Source organism: Gymnogyps californianus, chromosome 4, assembly GCF_018139145.2.
Source record: "Gymnogyps californianus isolate 813 chromosome 4, ASM1813914v2, whole genome shotgun sequence".
In the NCBI taxonomy this organism is placed as follows: domain Eukaryota; kingdom Metazoa; phylum Chordata; class Aves; order Accipitriformes; family Cathartidae; genus Gymnogyps; species Gymnogyps californianus.
Genome location: NC_059474.1, coordinates 15,646,480 through 15,665,407, shown reverse-complemented (window position 1 = coordinate 15,665,407; position 18,928 = coordinate 15,646,480).

Below are 18,928 nucleotides of genomic sequence, written 5' to 3'. Positions count from 1 at the left end.
ACTGATATCTAAAAAAACCCCACGTCATTCACACTTCTTTCCATTAACTTACATACTTCATTACTGGTAATGATATTCCATGGTCTCCATCTCAATGTTGACCATATTTCAAATATGAAACAAATCTGAGCAAATCAAAGGATTTTCTCGTGGAAACATCTGTTGGTGACTGTATGGGGAAGGACAGATCTTGCTGTGAAGACTCATTTTCACTGCACTGAAGAGGAGTAATGAGCTGTCCCCAAAATCCTGCCACCACCATAGTATGAGAAATGCACTGAAAATTTTCTTAGCTCCAGTCACTGGTGGGCTACACCTTACTAAGTGTGGAATATACTGCCTGGAATTTGTTTTTCCTGGGGAGTCTTGACAGGGACAGGAAAAGCCATTGTACATCACCCCAGTATTTTTTTTTTTCCTTTCCCTATCCTCCTGCTGGATAGTCACCAGATAGATAGAAGGAACCTTTTTCCATGGGGGCTTAGAAGAGCAATAGCGTTGAAAGAGTAGCCATAACGCACTTCTTCAAACATAGCAACCACTGTGGGAAGATCTTTGATCAGGTCTAGAGAGGGGAAAGTGCTATCATCGTTTCTAAAGGATGGCATGGCTTGCCACAGTGAAAGAAAAATAATGGAAAGTAAAGTAAAGTAAAGTAAAGAGAAAAGCAAAGCAAAGCAAAGCAAAGCAAAGCAAAGCAAAGCAAAGCAAAGCAAAGCAAAGCAAAGAAAAGAAAAGAAAAGAAAAGAAAAGAAAAGAAAAGAAAAGAAAAGAAAAGAAAAAGAAACCTTTGGGGAATTAAGTATATAAAATGTCTGAGCATGGATTCCCTCAGTAAGTAAATTGGAACCGCTATTGTTCATAAGTATGCAATCTTAAATCAGCTGGTGCCTGAACCACATTCAGAACTTAAGTACCAAAAATTAGTCTACCCCTCTCCCCTGCTCCCTGCAACCTTTGCAAAATTAGCATGTAACATCTTTGTATTAAGAATTCAAGGGGAAAAAAATCTACTCGAAAAAAACATAAAAAGAACAGAAGAGAAGGGAGAATGATTACCAATTTTCTTTAGAAAAGAGCCTATTCTCTTTTTCTCTCACGAATACTATAAAAATTTACTGCCACTAAGCATCCTCTCTAGGGTACTGAAATCTTGTGTCGTCCTGTGTCATTCTGAAGACCCATGGCTTGTTAGTCAGCTAACAGTGCTTTTTCAATGCCTCTATACAGCCTTCAGCCCTGCCTGAAGCCACAGCAGACAATTCCTTTGGCATTGCTTCTTGCCAGCTTCCCTTGCTCTGTTTTAAATGAAGCTCCCAATTCTGATATATCCCATTCTGAATAATACAGGATATGGGAGGCTGCTGCTTGATGCTCAGTTAGCCAGCTAATGACCTGCAAAATAGGTGTCTATAGATAAAAACTGGTTGCACAGAAAAGACCTCTTTTATCTTTCTTATGAAATTATATTTAGAAAACTGACAAGATCCAAGATTTCTTCTTCCATCAGAGTGGAAAACCTCCTCACAATCAGCATCCCCCACTTCCAGCCAGGACAATATTGCTATTTGTACTATACGCTGGGTATGTTTCAGGCAAGTTTTCACATCCACCTGGAATGTCTGTCAACACTGGACATGTAATATCTTTATTACATTTTCTTCTGCCATCTGAGGAAAGATTGCCTGTTCCTAAGGTAGATTTCAGAATAGGAATAGTGATTGATCTTGGGGAGACTCCCTCTGCTTCCCTGTCAGATGGTGTGACTCCAGGGGTCTTCTGCTCCCCAAAGAAACCACCAAACAAGGAGATCCTCTGTGACATGAAGCTGCTGCATTATAAATAACTGGAAGTACTTTTAAGAAGATTCTGCAGCGCTATTTGACCTCATGGGTTTGCATGAGCTGTTTGTATGCTGGTCTCCCAATCAAGTCCAAAGATCACGGCCAAAGCTTTGTAGTGTTAAAGATTCATCTTTTATCTTCTCACACAAGAAGGTGTACACACAGGAAGTGCACACACAGATAGTCCTCTCCATTCATGAACTACATAACCTGTTCCACCATAGTCACCTCTCTGGCATTGCTTGCTGTACGGTAGCAAGTGTACTAGTTACATTAACAGGAGCGAGTGTGTTTTCATTGGTGCTGCACAGGCTTTTACAGAGGTAAAAGGTCTGGGACCCAATCGAAATCTTTTGAAGAGCTTGAGAAGACCTTGGTGGACAAATGATAGACTTTGGATCCAGCCCCACATTACAATGTGTATCTCTTACATATGAGCCCCAAACAGTTATCACTGTTTTCAAGGGTAAGCCTGAAACAGGTCATTAATGTAGTGACTGATGGAAGTGAATTGCTTTGAAAACAGAAGACTGAGATGATTATGGCAGGTCACAGCAAGATCAAGAAGCAAAGTTCTCAGTAAGAATCTCCTTACCGGAAAGCGAAAAGAGCCGAGGGAGAAAAAAACCTTGCCTGTTAATATTTAAGAGTTATTTCTTGTGACAGAAAAGTGTGGCATGTATCTGAAGGAATTTATAAAGATTGTATGATAAAATAGTAGAAAGGTATCGAGTTTTCTATCGGTTACTTCCTTTTCTTCCATGCTACTTACAAAGATGCATGACTATCTTGAAGTAATTCTGATAATCTTGGTGTGTTGGGTAAGGTAATATTCCTTATGCAGTAATATTTATATGCTAAGGAAATGCAAATGTTCAGGGAAAAATACAAAATTTGAGTCATTTCCTCCAGAGGAAATTTTTAAGATACAATGTTTTGCTTTGTGCAAATTCCTTACCACAGGAGATAGGGTCCTTAAAACTGCTTTTTTTTCCCTAAAACAGGTGAGTGAATGACAGATTTCATTCTTGGTTTGTGATAGTCCTCTAACCAAGTGACTGAAGTGCTGTGGTTTGTAGCATGTGACATTTGCTGAAGAGGAAAAGGATATGATTCAAATGTTCCTGCTTGGGATGAAGATATTCCTTATATAATAATATTCCTGCAATCTGGAAGATGCACAAAGGCTTAGCTGATACTAGCAGTAATATCAAGTGAATTCAAATTAGATATGCTTATTGCAGATCAAAGACACTGCTTAATAGTGTCATGCTGTTATGGTTGGGAAAACAGAGGACTCTGTTTCATAGAGCTCAAAGATTATTCTTTTCAGTCCTCTGAATCACAATGACTTTCCCAGCCAGGATCCTTGACTTCCAAAGTTAAATATGTAAACAAAAACTTGAACTCCAGCTAAACTGAACTCCAAAGCCTTTTCTGTCAGCTGCCTACAATTCTTTTATGCAACGAATAATGCATTTTAGACAGAAGCCTTAACTTGTACATGGAACCAAGACAGATTAATTAATCTATAATGCATTCCTGGAAGGGGGCTTGCCACTAAACTTGATTTTGTTACAAAACTTATTGCCAGGAAGTTCAAAATGTAAATATAGTTCCTTATCTGTTTATAAAGGAGTTGAAAAAAAATATTGGCTATAAGGCATTGCTAGAGCGAAGTAGAAGTCAGTAAAGCAAGGTATGAAGGGCAAGCAAATCAAGTGCTATTTCCTCATGATGTAGTTTGCAACATACTGATATACTGCATTGAAAAGTAAACAGTTTTTCCTTTTTTTGAAGTAAATCAAGTATGTGGTGATCATATCATAAGAACAGATTTCCCATTAGAAAAGACTTCTATAACAATAATAATTAAAGCCATGAGCTTACTCAGAAATAAAACCCATGTTTTATTCCCCGTTTCATCTTGTAGGCACCCTGTATAGCTGCTGCTCACATTTTAATGATCAGGTACTACATATTACCTTCAAATCAATGAGAAGTGTTTTCAGCACTGCCATTGATTTTATATATTTCAGACGAAAATAATTCTATATTGAAAAATGTACTTAAAATATGCTGAAGAATAGTTACATTTCTTACAAACAATAATGCACAATGGAGATGTTAAAGAAATTTCATGGCTGTTAAAGCTGACTAGTTTATTTTAGATGAAATTCATTTGACTGACAGCATGGTTTTGCTAAATCTGAAACTGAAGATATTCCAGTCAGCCAAGCACCAAGGGAGAAACTAAAGAAAAAAGCCTGGGAGAGGCCATCCTGTGTATTAGCTCTGTTCCTATACATAGATAGAAAAGGTTTAAGTCCTTCACCTGCATGATCACCAACGATGCGGTAGGAATGCTTCCAGTGAAGCAAAATTGCAATACATAAGGGCATCCCTTGTTTTGAAATGTTTCATTTGAGGCATTTTCGTTTGAAAAACTTTCATCAAATTCAAGACCCAATTTTTTTGTATCTAAACTTTTTCAAATGCCAGAAGAAGCCTGCATGCATTCTTGCTAGCGTGGCCTTGGCCAGGGGCAGTCCACATAAAGTTGTCTATGAACCCTGGATTTTATTTTGGGCATTTGTGCTCAGTTACCTTGAACAAGAGCACTCCGTACTAGGAATGAATTAGTTCTCCCTCACACAGTTCTGTGCCTCATACAATTGCATGTATTGAAATGAGGAACCCTCACACCAGACATCTCAACTCACTTCTGCTTTTGTGAAAATGTTTTTAGAGTATTGCTTTTTGGGCCAACACAAAGGAAGAACCCAGATCTGAAATACCAGATGTTGCTCCCCAGAACTGTTGTTCAATTATTCATTGTGGATGTCATGACTTCTTGGAAGTGTTTGGGGAACCACAAATGAACAGTGCAGTTGGTTTCTTACACATTTAATTCAGTTATCCAAACTGCTGGTGCCAGAACTCTCTAGATGATAGAAACTAGAAACTAATTTACTGGTGGGAGCTGAATGTGGAAATCACACATGGGCAGAAATGTCCTTATAGGCCTGACCTGGCATGCAGAGTGCCACTTGGACCACCACCATGACCAACACTCCTTGAGAAGACACACTCTCTTCCCTGCTTCCTTGTGGGCATCATGAGTGGTGGCACAGTTAAACCACTCATCCATCCAGGCAGTACCCGGACAAAAAGTCATTTATAAAATGTGTGTGTATTTGTAAAAATGCCCGTAAGCCTTTGCATCCTTCTGTGTCTCTGCTTAAGGACCTCTGTGGTCCTTAAGTATAGAAAAGCCATCAGAGTCTTTCTGAAAAATATCATCCATTTATTTTTAGCAAGATTTACCCTTGTTCCTGTTGCTAAGCATTTATACAAATAGTCATGCTGATTTCACTAAAACTACTCACTGGATTATGAACTTCTCAGTTCAACCACATGTTCTACAAGAAAGTCCTTAGAGACCAGGAGGTTCCTAAGATGATTAATGTGGTGAAGAGTTTTCTTCCTTTCTTCCAATGGGGCTCTAACACAAACTCTAGTACACAGAAAATTTGACTTGAGTTTTTATGGCTGTGAGTCAAAGTCAAGTACTCCTGTCTTTGAGGAGCTCTCTGTTTAATTGATGAGCTTGATTTGTTCAGGACAGATTGGGAGCAGATGGCATATCTAGTTGTGAAAGGGCTATGCAGTGTCTGCTGAGAGTTTTGTCCTGTTTTACTTACAATCTTATGATACTGTTTGGTGGGGTTTTTTTTTCATAGTTCTCCTGAGACCAGCTCCAAAAAGGGCTGCACCATGCCAACTACTGTGCAGCCAACAGAAGCTGCAAGAGGCTTAACATCTTCCAAGGTCTGGCTTTGCTGGTGACCAGCTCTTTGAGGCCAGCACTTTGCATGTGTTGTCTCTAAAGTAGCATTCTTTCTTTACACTGAATAAACAGTAGGAGAAAAATAATCTTTCCCCCCCTTTCAATCCTCTCTCTCCCTCCCTGTTCCACACCCCATTCTGGCCTGCACAAGCAAGTATAAGGTCATCTGCAGGATGCTTTCCTTCTTCTGTGGAATAGTTCCTCTTACTATTTCCCAGACACTAGTGTTTCCTGTTCAGATTGATTGCTTTTGTTTTACTTTCCAAGGTCTATTTTTTAGAGACATGTATGTGTTTTGTACTTTTATTCTATTCTTAGGCTAGGGAATGTAGTGAATAGGAAATTAATTCAACCCTGGCATTTCTTCAGTTCCTTCACATGTCCCAAACATACTACTCACCTTCTGCTCACCATTTACTTTCTTCATGTTTTACCTGGTTGTTTGTATTACTTACTCAAAAAATATTTTAATATAAATAAGCTGCAAGTTTTTACACCTTTCTCTGGTACCGCTCAGAGCTTAACTCTCACGTGCCTCTGCCGATTCCTCTTGTTCTGACAGGATGCAAGTAGTAATCTTGCAACCAAATGCAAGGCACTGGGCTCACTTTCCAAATACCAAAGATAATGTGTCTTGTTCATAATGAGATTACAATCAAGGTCTGAAATTCCCTTGTCTCAGCAGCTCTGGGGGCTCACACTTTCGGAGGTGATTACTGGTGAAGGATTTTTTAGCACTATTTCTGCTTGATAGATTTAGCTTTGAAATGAGATGTTACTGCTCTAATATTATGCTCTTTGGGTAGACTGTTTGTGTCCTCTGCAGAGAGCTCACTGCACTTTAAAAGCACTATTATTTCCTGCTACAGAAAGCATATAAAACTGTATCAAGCAAGCTTGTCCTTTTAAAAGTTTCAAGTTTAGTGTGGGGCTAAAAACATGTTGGAACAGGCATGAGATGAGTAGATTTCAATTTTATGTGATCTTTTTTCAGGAGACACCTGTCAATGTGTGCGCTCCAGGCATCAACTTGTGTAACGAAAGTTAAACTCCTAGAGGTCTTGATTATTACTTACACATCTGCAGTGCACCAGTAGTGGAAATGGCACACGAAAAAAAAACCCAAAACAAAACACAAGTTTTCTTACAGTCTGTGAAGTACACCATCACTGTAAAACTTTTTTGAGCCGGTTATACGTAGCCTAGCCTGACTTCTGGCATATATACATTTACCTGGGAATTTCTGCTTAATTTTAGGTTTTTATTAATCTATGGCATATTTTATCATTGGACCTATTCTGAATTTTTATGGATGCCAAAAAGAGAATTTATCTCCTTTCTTCATATGCGCGTTACTCTGAACACAGATACTTTTATAGTAATTGTTATCATGAGAACTCTTACTTTTCAAATAGATACAGAGTTCTTTACAGGTGCTTCACAGAAACATTTGTGAAACAGTAAATATCAAGAGTCATTATGTGGCCTTTTCACAAAGGCTCACATTTGCACCTAACAAAAGAGTGGCTGATAAACACATACCCTTAAAGGCCATTACAGAAAATTTCTCAGCTGAGTAAAGTCTGTAAACACCAACCTTTTCCGAGGTCAGTGAAAACCTTTCTTAAGAAAGGTCTAGATCATCCAGAGCTAGATCATCTTTAGCAAGTAAGTTTTTTTCCTCACCTTGCGGAATTACCATTTGAGTAGATTCGTGGGCTCGGGTGGTACATGCCAAGCCACCCACAGCTTAAGTTCTTCAGTCAAAAACTGTGATCCTCAGAATGCCAACTTAGCTACTGCAGTGACTGTGAAAGAGCCAAAGCCCACAGCCACCTCTGCCTAACACCTCACTATTAATAAAGTACCTGCATGTGAAGTTGCTTATGAGCACATTTATCTGCCCACGATGAACAGTTGGCATCTAGCTCTTGCTAAAGCTCTGCTGGGCTGCTGCTGGCTCAGGGCTGCCCATGCAGGAGCACACCAATCTCTGCGGCTGGCAGTCCCTCTATGACTGTGATGGGTATTTGCTCTGTAGTCAGTACAGTCATGCAGGAAGAGACAGACCTGGCTGTAATCTCTTCTTCTGCTTCTGAGCTGTGTCTCTCAAGAACGTGCCTCACTGCATGCCCAGACACCAGAGGAAGTGTCCTAATATCCCAGCTAGCCACTACTTGGGTGGAATAAGAAAGAGAGGAACACAGCTCTTGGCTCCTTTCACTGGAGTGTCTGTTTGGCATAGAAATTTAGTATTTAAATGAGAACTCCACTCTTCGTCTAGCAGTAGTAAGCTTGCCAGCAGTAAATGAGAACCATGTCCTAGTCCTTGTTCTGCTGAGTGTTTGCTTATCTCAGTATATACATTCCTTACATAAAATCTGTAAATAGTTAGTGAGACAGAAGTCCACACTGGGGAGTACTTCTTTTCTACCAAGGGCTTTTTCAAGAGTGCCTTAAGTGATTGCCTCGGGAGAGGTTGTACAATCAGTTGGAGTTAACAAAGTGATTCAGGCGAAAACTCACGTCAAGAGGTGCAAAGCACGTCAAAAACAGGGAATGAGGAGTATTGAGGAGCTCTGGCTAACATACTGTGGTTTCTCAAATACGTAATATAGAACTAAAGTGTATTTTTAGTAGGAAGAGAGCAAAGAATAAAACATGGATTTTCCCCAGTTCAAGTTAAAAATTATTTTGTTATAGAATTTTTCAATTAATCAAGACTCATTTTAAAGTCTTCTCTACTGATCTGAGAACTGTCTTTTAACCTAAGCAGTGATCAAATAGATAAGAAAAAGTTTTCATTGACCTTACTAGAATCTCGTTGACTCTTTTGTGAGCAGTGACGTTTCACACCACAATAAACAAAATACGACCGCAGCTGAAGACAGCCTAATATGGGTCCATTAATAAAAAAAGGGATAAAAATCTTCATTTTTTAAAGGACATGTCTGCAGTGCGTGTTTCAGGCAAAGACTTGCTGCTGGCATGCAATTCAATCCCAATCTAAAACCAATGTGACCTTGTTAGCTTTGTTTGGACTTGGGACCATGCTAACTATTGATAGCTGATGTTTGGTCAGTTCTGAGCACGGGCAGAGCAAGTTTATCTCTTCCCTCTTTCAGATGTCATGGTGATAGGAAACACCAGGCCAAGATAAAGCCCCGTACCAGTAAGTGTTCATTCATCATAAGAATTTCTCTCAGCAATTTTCTTCTTGTGATTATTTAGATTGTCCCATCTTTGACACATACTTCTATATCATAGTGGGACAGGAACGATAATTTCAGCGGTGCATGAGACATTCAGACATGATGAAAACAGCCATCTATTTATACACCTGGAAAAGGAAGTAACTAATCAATAAAGTGTTGAGAACACCATTGATGTTATGTAATAATGCTGATGATGGAAGCACTGTGATCGATTTGTTTTATGAATGAAACTTGGGCAGACTTTGGGCTTGTTAAATCACAGTGTGGTTTCATGATCTTTTGGCTGTAAGTTAATTGAATCTGACCTACGAGGAAGTTTGTTACAGCTTGTCTCCACAGAATTATAGTCAATCTTGTTGTTTTCCTAATTAAAACCCTGATTAATGTTAAATTCCCCCAAACTACTCAGACAAATGTTGTCACTGCCAGCATTTATCAGCATCAAAACAAATTAGATTTCAGCTTTTTCTAATTTTAAGTAGTTTTCAAAATGACATCATATACGAACAATAGCTTATCACTCTGAGAATAATTCTCATATTCTTAACTTAAATACTTCAATTATTCACCTAAGAATAATTTTTATCCCTTGTGTACTCCTACCTATTATCTGACACGACAACTTTTCCCATAGAAATGCAATATGTTTTAACTTCTAATTTTTAATAGGCTTTGTATGACTTTTTAATGTATTCTCTTGAGAAAAAAATTTCTCTTCAATATGACTTAAAGCTTACATTGGTCTCTTAAAAAAAAGCCTCAGCTGACACCACAGGATGAACTTAAATCACATCGAAACGTGTTGGAAATTGTAGTTACTGTAACTGTGCAAATAAGGAACATGTACATTGGATGAAACCAAAAACAAAGGAAAGTGAGTTTTGATTTATAATATATTCAACATAACATGTGTTAGCTTAGTTATATTATTTGCTTTGTGAAACCAGGAACAGTATAAACCCACTCTTTTTCATTTTATGTGAACCATTCCATTCCATTTTTGGTGCAACACTCACTTTACTTTTTTAGAAATTATTCACTTTACTTCTCCCTCCTCCAGTCAAGTAAACATTTACAAAAATTGAGCAAGTAAAAATTTCTAAGTGAATACCCTCTTTGAAAAAAAAAACCTCAATGTGTATCCTTCTGGAAATGTCGAAATAAAGTATTTTAACAGTTCTCTTTTTTCCCCCTGAATAATGTCCATCTTCCCAAAATGCCAGCTTTTGGTAAATTGTCTCCTCATCAAAATATATTTAGTCAGTCTTGCTGTAAATAGAAAATACTGTAAAAGTACGTAAAAATGTGAGCTTAGTAATTTGGGGCAAATCTGAATAAAACATTCTTTGAGAAACCACGGAAGCCGAGGTGTTCTTTCCATTGGAGGTGATGTAGAAAACAGGACAGACAGAAAACATCTTCAGTTTTTCTCTCTTCCAAACTAACTCGTAACCAGAACAGCCGATGCAGCAGTTACATGTGATACACTTCTGTATATGCTTTAGCACCATCTAGCAACCCTCCGAGATACTGCATGTCATCGCCTGCCTTCCCTTATGCATATGTCTTTAAGCAGAAATCTAGACTACTGCTTTTCATTTCCCCAAATATAGTCGTAGATGTTGCTAAACAATATGCTTTAATATGAAATAATATCCAAGAGTACTGGGCCAAGTCAAGATAGCATTTCCTAAGTACACAATGCTTGCAAACTGCACCACGGGGTACCTGGCAAGCCCTATCTCAAGAACTGTTTGTGTACGGACTATGACTCACCTTTTGCTGATATGTACACGCATTTGTTAGGTATGTGCTGATATGGTACCACGCAAGGTCCTCTTATCTGGGAATAAACGTTGAAGAGAGGGTCAGCATTAAAACTGGGTCACTTTTATGTGAATTGCACTAAGCTCGTTCTTTCACTGGATGTCTTTTAGTGCAAATCAGACTTACAAAATCTTGCTGTTATGTATAGCTCTGCATCACCTATTTTTACCGCTATTTCTCTGAAGCAGGCATTAGTAAGGGATGATGTGTGGGACATTTCCTTCCAGTTATGTACATCCAAGCTCTGGGTTAGACACCAACCTGTGGCTAAGACAGCACAGTTTTGAGAACTGCTACAACAGAGGAAACTTTTTCAGGTAGTAGCACTGATGTATAGTAACTTTTTTTGACTGCTCTTTAAGGATATGAATAAGAACTGAACACTAACACAGTTCAAAATATCTTTCTGCACAACTGTACAAAAAAAAAAGAACAAAAGCAAAGATTTCTTTCGCTCCTTCAAAATTAGAACTGCATTTGTCCAGGAGAAGGAAAGAAACTATCCAATAGTGAAAAAATAAGTCCTGGAAAACAGGATAAAATAACTTTAAATGCTTGCAAGCATAGTGAAAGTCTTGTTGCAATGCGTTCAGAGTTGGGGTTTCAGTGCCTGAGAAAATGAAAGCCCTTACCTCTCAAATTGAGCTGTGTGTATACAAAGATTCACAGAGGGAGAAAATCCCCCCAAACCAACAAAATCAAAACTACTTTATCATACACTCAAGCACAACTTTCAGGTTTTTGTCTGGAGGATGTCACTGCTAATCTACTGCATGATCTATAATGCCAAACCCCTTGCTGATGATTAAAGCAAATGGTTTGGACCCTTCCAGCAACAAGAGTCTTCAGTTGGTTACAAGGATTTTTCTGAACAAAAAAGAAAAATTCCAAAACGTGACAAAAATGAAACTTTCTACTAGAATCAGACCTGTTTTGATTAAACTTTCATTGGGAAGATTTCTTTTTGGTTCCCAGGTGGATTTCCTTGATAAAATTCTAGCAAAAAAGGTCTAGAAGAGAGCTTGATGAAGCCACGTCCCCCAAGGCAAGAACCATTATGTCTAAATCACCTCTGAGAAGTGATAGTCCAAATTACACTAGACAGCCTCCAATCCAGTGCACTGCTTTGCTATTTTTTTAGAAATCTTTTCCTTATTTCAGAACAAAACCTTTTCTTTTGCAACGTAAAGCCATTATTTCTTGTCCTATCTACCCTGGACATAGAGAAGTAGCTCTCTTCAGTGCTAACTTTTACCTAGGCAAAGTTGCTACTGTGTCCCTTCTTCAATCTTCTTCTCTTTAGGCTAAAAGTCCCAATTCCTTCAATCTTTACTCATAGGTTTTTAGACCTCTGATCACTCCTGACGTGCTCTTGTCACCTGGGGCTTAGGGCACTCATGTGGAGAATATGAGCCCTTGCTTTGCCAAAATTAGATACAATGAAAACAAAAGCAAGTAACAGCACTGTAAGAGACAGCATTGCAAAGCAGTACCTCTGACTTAAGTTTTATACGTACTCTCATTAGGGTATGACTTTGAAAGTACACAGTGATGTTGGCCTAGTTTAAGTTGAGCATAGATGCTTGAATCTGTTAACAGTTTTACTTTACATCACTCTATGTTCTGATAGGAAGCCATGAAATATGCATAATATTTTGATGTCTGTAACTTGTCTCCTCTTTAGCAATGCTTGCAGGCTACCAAGAAAATTGTCAGTCTGGATTTGTTTAGAAAACAAATTTAATTCACTCTGGGTTTTTAATGCATCCTGTTTGTAAATAAAAGAAAAAAGGAAGCCATTTCTCCTGAGAAGGCCTATGTCCTCCATATCATGTTAAATAATTAACAGCACTCACCACGCCAGCAATTATTAGGAGACATCTCCTGGAGATGGCCTCTTGCTCTCAACAAACACATTGACTAATTTTGACAAATGTCATTGGTCTCAGAACCGTGCTTATTCCTGATAGCACATTTAATGATCTGCAGAGCATGTCTCCTTCTAATACTTAGCAGTCATAGAAAGTACCTCCTACACCCTGCAATTAAAGCGTAGTCTGTAAAATAATTAGTCACAGGGAAAGAATGTCAGACAGGAACAAGGGTTCCTAAGATCACAATCATTTCAGCAATAATTGTTGAGCAAACTAGGGATCTATTCAGAAAGCTGCTCAAAGACATAATTTCAATGCTAATATTATTTTATAAGGAGAGTTTATAAGAAATATTCCAAGCGGATGAATTTCATAAAAATAAAATGTGCTGCTTGGATGTTTAAAAAAAAAAATTGCTAAATTAGGATTCCAGTCCTTTTCCAAGATATGTCAGAGGTATAAACTCCTACATGAGAACTAGCTAGCTAATATGAAATCTCATTAATATCATTTAATTTCACAGGCTATTTCAGCAACAACTTTCCTACCTTCCTTCTAGGAGAAAATAGAGACAAAACATTTAGGAGAAAATAAACTTCAGTGGAACAAAAATATATTTAATTAGAAGCAGAACTGATATGGTTACTAGATCCTGTGATAGATTCAGGACATGAATTCAAGCCCTGGGCCAAGGTCATGCCAAAGGCATTGCCCATTCAGTGCCTCTGCAAAGGGGTGCCTGCTCATCAGAGCTGCCCAGAACGCTAGTCGTGTCCCTTCTTTGCACGTTGCTGGCCACAGGCACTACCCAAACCGCCGTAGCCCCATGAGTCTGCTGGACAGGGCCAGGTATTTGACTACACTTTCATTCAGCAGTCAAGTTTTCTTCTTCCTGAGTCTTCAGCAGGTGCTGCCTAATGTTATAATCCACAATTAGTTTCAGTGAGCTTTTGGGAAATCCTGTACAAAGCTTTAGTAAAGTTGTCTCCAATAAGAAGGGTATAACATATCCTATATCTCTTGACAATGGAAATCAACCTTGTATCAGGTCCATCTTTTATTATAGACAACTTGCTCTGACCTTGGAGTTTTTGCTCGGTATAACAGGTTTTTCTGTGTCTTTTCAGTGGTTAATATTTAAAGTGACATTAGACTTTTCTACCACACTAGCATTTGGCTTCTAGTTCACAGATGATCATTGTTATTATAATTCTATTTTACTTTTACTAAAAGGAATTCCCCCATTTTCAAAGGTGTTTGATCTAATGGAAGGCAAGTAGCAGATGGTTCATACAAAATCTTATTAGTGTCTCTGAAAGAATGTTTCATTACTGTGTGGGTAGAAACATCCTCTGTTTTAAAAGTAATTGTAATATAGCAACTGTAGTGTGCAGCACACAATATTCCAGGTTTTATATAGTAATTGTCTTATCTAAGACTCAAGAAGAGAAAAGTGAGGTCTACAGAACCATTTTTGACTTTAAGTACGTCACTTCACTTGTATTTCCTTTTTACTTGCTGTTTCCGTCCTACCTTATAGCACGAGTCCTTTGACACAGAGCTTATCTTTCACATATGGTCATATAACAAGATTCAGATGTCTTTGTGCAGCCGGGGCTTCTGTGCTTAGTGTAATAAAAATAAACAACAATAACAAGAAATGAAATACTGTAGGCCTTTATCCTGCTGTGGTATTAATGTGCAGAAAAAGGAGTCTGAGGGTGCCATCCATGAGAATCTGAGCATCAAGCTACAGACTCATGAGTGGAGAGATTAAATTCAAGGCATGAAGTCAGAGCAATTCACAGTGTAGTCACTGCATACAGATAAGTAGGCTTTGCCTTTGTCCATAGCCTCAGTTCATAAAAAACTTTGAAGCAGAAGAGGAATGGGGAAGTAATATTTGATGGCAGTAGTAGCATAGAACAAATTAATGATTCACAATTAGGAACTTATCTGGCTTGCTTGAGAAGATCATGCCATTCTGAGATCCATACTTTATTTTAAGTCAGTTTTGAATAACCCTCAGTCTGAAGACCATCGAAAGAGAGAAGAGTGAAGATTTGCACTGTGGAGTACATTACATTGTTACACTGCATCAGTTACAGTAAGCACACCTTTGGTTTTCTGTTTGCTTAGTGGGTAACCTGTGTGAGAAAGGACAACAAATTACAAGCTGTTCTCTTAAATGAACTATTCAAAAATGTGCTACAAGAAAATATTGGGTTGTAACATTTGCCTGTTCAGAGTATTGATACTAGCTCAAACACTTCAATATTCACAAAAAGAGGACTTGATAAGATCACAAACGCTCAAATCAAATACATTAAATTTTCCCCCACTACTTTTTCAGTTCTAATTATGAACTTACATGTATAATCACAGTGATACTGAGATGGCGGCTGTACCTGCTTGCACTGTGCGACAACACATGCACAATCAAACTGCTTGTGTTACAACTGCCACTTAGTACAGCAACACTCTGCATTTACTATGTTTAAGCACTGCTTTTGCTACCACCATTATTGACAGATAGTACAAAAGCTGTCTGTTTCTCTGTGTAAAAAATCTTTTCTTTCCAGCAGAACTGGCTGTTTTCTGTGATTCCTGAGGTTAGAGTAGTCCTAATAAAGATCAATTTGATTCTGAGTTGTAATAGATTGATAATGTGTTTTTTCAGTAACATTTTCTGCATGTCAGGAAACCAGCATGTTCTCTCTGATTTGTTCTAAGTTGCTTTCTTCTAGAAAGAAAACTGAATACATTTGGGCTGCAGAGTCAAAACCACAGAAAATGTAATCATTTGCAGAAATGACTTCTATAAAACTTGCATGTAAACAAGAACCGAACACCCTTATCTGTGGTAGGTGAAGGGAGGTAAGTAGTTACCATCAGCCTGTTGCAAGGGCTGCTAGAATGGGTAGAACATGTTCACAAGAGGGACTGGGCAGGCAGACAACCATGTTGCTAGCCGTGTATGCTGTTATTACCTCCACATCTATCATTTACTAAATAAAAGAAGAGGAAGGAAAAAATATTAAGATGTCCACTTTTAATTGCATATTATTTCTAAACAGTGCTTTATGAACTGTCAATGTTATTTTTTAATAGGTATGTTTGTGACTTTTCTTATATGAGGACATTCCTTATGCATATTTGTTTTAATAACGTGTCTAAATGGCAGACCAAATATATTTTCTAGAGTTAAATCTGGATGAGAGTGAACAATTTATATTAAATCAGTCCAAAATTTTACAGTGAAAATAATTCCTTTTTTTCCAGTATGTTGTTATATGAACAAGTTAAAACTTTTCAAGGGAGAATGTTGATTTCAGTGTAAATATTTATGAAAATCTTCCAGCCAAATGACTGTTTGGGTCTAGTGCTCAGGATTTTTATGCTGCCCACTGCACATTTAGAAATATCAGATCTCTGACGTCTGACACCCTGAGATGGGATTTCATGTAGTCAGTTCCTGTCCTTCCCCACCAGAGCCACATTATTACCTCTCTTACTCTGGGCCAGACACAGCCAGCTGGCCATATCTTGATGACAGACTTGTCTTCCCTTGGGATGGCTTTCACATGCTAGAAGAGAATTGGCCAACATTATGTCAGAGGTTTTATCCTGTAACGGGGAAAATTCAAGCACCTTCAGTTGAAGGGTTAGTGCTAGGGCGTTGCGTTAACTCCAAGAAATTTAATTTTTGGTCAAAATGTCTGAAGAAAATGTTGTTTCTGGTCTGACTTCCCTGTTCTTCTCAGCCTGTGAGTCTTTAGCATGGAAATCTGGGGTGCATTATTTTTTTGTGCCTGTATTTTCTTTTTTCTGTTGTAACAGCTGAAGTTTACTAGAATGCTTTGACTTATGGAGCAAAAGAGCATAATGTTATGAGTATATACTAGAAAGCTAGTTTTGATGCTACCCAATATATTTGAACAGTCTGTTACTCCTTTCTCAGCCAAGCAAAATCTACTCACTTGTGCATTTTTGGCAGTAATATATGTTTTGGAGGAAAGCTGCTATTGTTTTGGTGCCTGATATCATAACAGACCTTAACTCTTTTACATATGATCTGCACTGTACAGTTACAGGTATTAGTTTCAGTGATGTTTTACCTAAACTTTTGCAGCAACATCTACACATCATATTCAGACAAAACTCATATAAAAACAAAGCTCAAAACTTCAAAACAATCAAGGCCAGTGAAAAACCTTTCTTTGAGAACTGCATTAACATGAAATTAAAAAAATACCCTCCACCAAAACAAAACAAACAACCCCCCCCACCAGTCATTCATCTCATTCATCCAATATTAATTTTCAACACAAGTAAGAAATAAATGTGAGGAGAAAAACAGTCTAGGAATTAACATGCAGATAAGAATATGGAGCTTTCTGCATTGTCTGAGTGTATCCACAGTCATTATAATGAGAAATAACCTTCTAAATTAAAATAGTCTAGGCCAGGTGTGCGGACTACCTCATATATGCTGTACTCAGATAACAATTTAAAATAAAGTAATTTGCGTAAGGATGAATTCTGAGCATGTTAAAGCTTCCCGATTGACAAGACAGATAACCAAAAATGTCTAATAAGAGAACACTTCCAGGCTTATCATTGGCACTTTGCAAAGCATGAAGCACCGGCAACAGTTACAGCAAGAAACCATTATATCACCCACAAAATAATTGTTCTTTGCCCTCCTATAATACTGTCCAGGACTTTGACTACAAACACTTAAATTTTGTAGGAAATCAAACCCTCCCCTCCTAAAAAAATGTAATGCGGAGAATTTTAAACTACTACTTCCTGATTTTCATGATTTCATGTTTTTGAGGGAAATAATTTTTAGGATTAAAGTTGACCAAATTAAAGTAGAACTTACAAAAAATTGGGAAATGAATTGTAATCAAAATGAGAAGATTGGTGTCTTCCAGTGCTGCATCTCTAAACAGCTCACCAGCTCCGAGGCACTATAATGTAATGACTAACAAACTGAAGCTCAGCAGCTCACTCGCTCCCCAGGAAAAGAAGGGAGCTTGTTTTCTCTCCCCAGCACATCATTAAATATTTAATCAGCCACTGCAACGTTAGGCACTGTGGATTATACTGTCCCTCACAGTCTGCTGTTCTGCAGAGGGCAGATGGCTCTGGATTGCAGCAAGGACTTACAGCAAGTCTCTGCAGCCTGTTACCTGCCATCCCATCCGCTCACCTCCCTTTTCTTCCTTTGGGTTGAAATCCCAGACTCGTTTTAGGCAACACCAAAGCTCGTGCTGAACGCAGTAGAGCCAATATCTTATCCTTTGCTTTAAAGTTCTGAAAAAAAAGAATCGCATGAACCTTTTGATTTTTCTGAGGGAGAATACATCATTAATATCATGGTGGTAGAGTACACGATAGACATATTTAGAGGTTCTCCACACATAGCAGCATTTCAGTTGCCCAATATTTCAACTCCTTTGGACAAACAAACGTGGTAAAATAGAATACTGATATAATGAAATGTCATTCATCATTCAGTGTTACAAATGATGTTACAGAAAGCGCCAAGTATAGAAATCTGTGTACTGAAACCAACATTCATCTTCAAAAAATCAATGTGCTAAGTAATAATAACTAACCTGAAAGAAAATATATTTGCAGAAGCTCAGCTACGCATGAAGAAAATGGATGTGAGTAAAGAACAAATGCTCAACAAGAAATAATACAGCAATTTTTTATCTGCTCAAGATTTATCTACAGAAAATTTTAGCAATTTTTTTTCCAAATCATATATTATAAGTTACACTAAATTCACACAAGATGTGTTTTACATCCCAGAGGAGCTTCATTTTGGGAGCCGAAAGGTCCACCTTTCTGTTAAAACCAGACTATAAAAATCCCATGAAGATACAAACAAAGAGAATCCCCCAAATTAGGTAGTACACCAGAATGAAAGAGAATGCTTAAAGCAGTCACACAGCCCATCTGCCGGGGTAGGCTACATTAAATAAGAACTTGTCCAGCAGTATTTTATTATTCAGTGTTCAGATTTAAACAGGGGAAAAAAAAAAAAAAAGAAGAAAAAGCCCTTCACACTTCTAAGAACTGTAAAAAAGACTTCATTCATATTCATATCTAAACTGAAACAGAAAATATGGTAGAATATTTTAATTAACATGAGTTAAGATATTTACTGCAACTAACCTAGAAGAACTCCATCCCTCAAGGCAGGATGCTCTGAACTAAGGCCTGTGTGCAGGAGAAGACTGAATGCCTCATAGCATTCTCACAGTTCTTAAAACCACAGCAAACTGAAAAGAAAAACAACTC